A 4,254-nucleotide genomic window follows, 5' to 3' on the forward strand; every position below is an offset into this window, starting at 1 on the left:
ATTAGAAGAAGAAGAAGAAGAAGAAGAAGAAGAAGAAGAAGAAGAAGAAGAAGAAGAAGAAGAAGAAGAAGAAGAAGAAGGAGAAGAAGAAGAAGAAGGAGAAGAAGAAGGAGAAGAAGAGGAGAGCTTGAGTGTTGGTCAATCAGTGATGCCAGTTACTAGTGGTGCCAATCAGCCCTACCAGAAGCCCTGTGGGAGCACACTTGGAGTGTGAGGGCACAGTATAGGCAAAAGAGTGCTCACAATGTCCCAGGAAGATTTGCTCCTTTCCCACAAAGAAGAGCTGTAGTGGAGAGGAGTAGGGGAAAAGGGGGGGCGGGCAGTGAGGAGAAAGTTCAGTATTCTGGGTGTTCCTCTGTCTCTGGACTCCCCTCATGACCCCTAGTTGTATCCATCATACATTAGGCTTTCCCTAACTGTAACCTCCCCTTGTGAGGGATATGGTTTGTTCTGAAAGCTTGGTTCCCCAGGATGGTGGTGGTAAGGGTGTTGGGGGGGGGGAGGGTAGAAACTTGAAGTGTGAGTGGCCTAGCTGGGATTACAGGCGTGAGGCACTGGCACCAGCTTGCACTCTTTTTCTTGTGTGCTAGGCAACTCTGGTGGTAGCATAGGACATAGAAGAAGTGTTTTTCCCCTCCACATAGAAAGTAAATCTCCTAGCTGAGTACTGGTGGCTCATACCTATAATTGTAGCTATTCAGGAAGCTGAGATCTGAGGATCATGGTTCAAAGCCAGTGTGGGCAGGAAAGTCCATGATACTCTTATCTTCAATTAACCACCAGAAAACCAGACATGGAACTATGACTCAAAGTGGTAGAGCACTAGCTTTTAGCAAAAGGAGCTCAGAGCCAGGCACTGGTGGCTCACGCTTGTCATCCTAGCTCCCCAGGAGGATGAGATCTGAGGATCATGGTTCAAAGCCAGTGTGGGCAGGAAAGTCCATGATACTCTTATCTTCAATTAACCACCAGAAAACCAGACATGGAACTATGACTCAAAGTGGTAGAGCACTAGCTTTTAGCAAAAGGAGCTCAGAGCCAGGCACTGGTGGCTCACGCTTGTCATCCTAGCTCCCCAGGAGGCTGAGATCTGAGGATCACAGTTCAAAGCCAGCCTTGGCAGGAAAGCCCATGAGACTCTTATCTCCAATAAACCACCAGGAAACCGGAAGTGGTGCTGTGGCTCAAGTGGTACAATGCTAGCCTTGATTGAGCTGAAGAGCCGAGGGACAGCGCCCAGGCCCAGAGTTCAAGTCCCACGCCAGTAAAAACAAAAACACAAAAACAAAAGTTTCTCAGAGCCCAGGCCCTGAGTTCAAGCCCCACAATCACCAACAATAAGAAAATGCATCTCCTTTGACTATTCCCTTTGAAAGTTCTGCTGGGGGCTGGGAAGGTGGCTCAGTGGTAGAGCGCTTGCCTTGCATGCCTGAGGCCCTGGGTTCGCTTCCTCAGCACCACATAAGCAAAAAGAAAAAAAAGCCGGAAGTGGCGCTGTGGCTCAAGTGATAGAGCACTAGCCTTGAACTGAAGAGCTGAGGGACGGTGCCCAGGCCCAGAGTTCAGGCCCCACGACCGGACCCCCCCCCAAAAAAAAAAAAGTTCTGCGGGAACAACAGCTCCCTGGAGAAAGCAGGAAAGCGTTCATTCTTGGGCACATTTCTCACAAGTTCTTTGCTAGGAAAGTGACTCTCAGCTTGTCCTGGGACACCTTTCATTAGACCAGCAGGGAGCTGGTGTGTCTGGACAGGAGGGCTCAGGTGCACAGCACAGAATCCTTACACACCAGAGTAAGCAAGAAGGAAACTTGGGTACAACAGAAGAGGGGGAATTTGGATGAACTCAGAGAGAAGAAGACAGGCCTCACCAGGAACCTGAAAACAGGAAGTGGAACTGTCAAAATAGATCTAGACTCCCTCGGCCACCCTCCTGGTCACACACCCCTCCCCCCTTCCCGCCCCATTGCCACCACTTGCCTGAACAAAAAGTGATATACTCTTGGCTCCTCCTGATTAATAAATGCTTCAGGACACCCATATCCTCTAGACAACTCTAGTTAAGGGTTCTTCCTAGCCTAAAGAGACAGACCACAGACCACCCATGTCAGACCCCATAGGAAGGCCTGAAGCTTCTTCATTGTTCCAACATAGGTTCAAATCCTGGTCCTCCTCTGGCTTGTTCCATGACTTTAGCAATCACTGATTTTCTAAGCCTTGTTGTCCTTGTGAGGAAAACAGAAAGAATCTTTACCTAATTGTTCACCTGTAATCCTAGCTACTCAAGAGAAAGAAACTGCTAGGCACCAAAGGTGCCCAGACCGTGAGTTCAAGACCCAGCACACACACACACACACACACACACACACACACACACACACACACACACACGAGCCATCTAGCAGCATCAGTGGCTCATACCTGTAATCTTAACTACTCAAGAGGCTGAGATCTGAGGTTTGAATCCATCCCAGGCAGAAAAGTCTGTGAGTTTTTTTTTTTTTTTTTCATTTGTAGGGCTAGAACTCTGGACCTGAGCACTGTCCCTGAGCTCCTTTGCTAGTGCTCTTCCACTTGAGCTAGAGTGCCACTTCCTGTTTTCTGGTAGTTAATTGGAGATAAGAGTCTCACAGACTTTTCTGCCTGGGCTGGCTTTGAACCATGATCCTCAGATCCCAGCCTCCTGAGTAGCTAGGACTTCAAGCACGAGCCACCATTGCCCATTGGTGAGACTTATCTCCAATAAACTATTCAGAAAAAGCCAGAAGTGGCACTGTGGCTCAAGTGGTAGAGCACTAGTCTTGAAAAAAAGAAGCTCGGGGACAGCACCCAAGCCCCAAGTTCAAGCCTCAGGACCTGAAAAACAAAAGAACAATAAAACAAAAAACTAAAGATCTTGAGTTCAAAATCAAGTAGTGGAAAGGGGGGAAAATTAAGCTCAGAAAGAGAAGTTTTAAAACTATGTCCCTTGGCTGCATGATAGCAAAGTATGACTGTGATAGCCTCAGCCTTTGAGCCCTGCTTCTTCTACCACTTAGCCCACGGTCCCTTTGTTCTGGTATAGGGATCAAACCCAGGGCCTCAGGCATGCTAGGAGAGCACCCTGCCACTGAACTACATCGGCACCATGGTCGTTACCTTTGTGTGTATGTGTGTGTGTATGTGTGTTTGTGTGTGTGCGCGCGCGGGCGCACGCCAGTACTGGGGCTTGAACACAGGACCTGTGTACTGTCCTTTAGCTTTTTTGTTCAAAGCTGCTGCTCTACTATGTGAATTACAGTTCCACTTGTGGATGTTTGGTGGTTAATTGAATATAAAAGTTTCACAGTCTCTTCTTCCCTGGTCTGGCTTCTAATTGTAATGCTTACATCTCAGCCTCCTGAGTAGCTAGGATTATAGGTATGTGCCATGGGCTCATGGTTTCACTACAATAAAAATATAGTTTTCTAGGGCTAGGAATGTGGTCTAGTGGTAGAGTGCTTGACTAGCATGCATGAAGCCCTGAGTTTTATTCCCCAGTCCCACATAAACTGAAAAAGCCCGAAGTGGTGCTATGGCTCAAGTAGTAGAATGCTGGTCTTGAGCAAAAGAAGCTCAGGGACAGTGCCCAGGCCCTGAGTTTAAGCCCCAGGACTGGCAAAAAAAAAGCTTTCTTCACATATAATTCATATAATGTACAATTCCTACTTTTAAAGTGCAAAGTCAACGGGCTGGGAAGGTGGCTCAGTGGTAGAGCGCTTGCCTCACATGCATGAAGCCCTGGATTCAATTCCTCAGCACCACATAAACAGAAAAATCTGGAAGTAGCCCTGTGGCACAAATGGTAAAGTGCTAGCCTTGAGCTAAAGAAGCTCAGGAACAGTGCCCAGGCCCAGAGTTCAAACCACAGGACTGGCAAAACAAAAACAAACCAAAACAGAAAAAAAAACAAACCCACAAAGTCAGTGTGTTTCCAGTACAGTCTTGCAGGCACACACAACTATTCCCACCATCAAGTTACCCACTATAATTTGATCTATACGAGAATTCCATCTGCAAGAAGGGAAGTGAGCCAGGCGCTGGTGGCTCACGCCTGTAATCTTAGCTACTCAGGAGGCTGAGATCTGAGGATCGCGGTTCAAAGCCAGCCCGGGCAGGAGAGACGGTGAGACTCCTATCTCTAATAAACCACCAGAAAACCGGAAGTGGCGCTGTAGCTCAAGTGGTAGAGCGCTCGCCTTGAGCTGAAGAGCTGAGGGACAGTGCCCAGGCCCAGAGT

The sequence above is a fragment of the Dipodomys ordii genome, unplaced genomic scaffold (genome assembly GCF_000151885.1).
Source record: "Dipodomys ordii isolate 6190 unplaced genomic scaffold, Dord_2.0 Scaffold6, whole genome shotgun sequence".
In the NCBI taxonomy this organism is placed as follows: Eukaryota; Metazoa; Chordata; class Mammalia; order Rodentia; family Heteromyidae; genus Dipodomys; species Dipodomys ordii.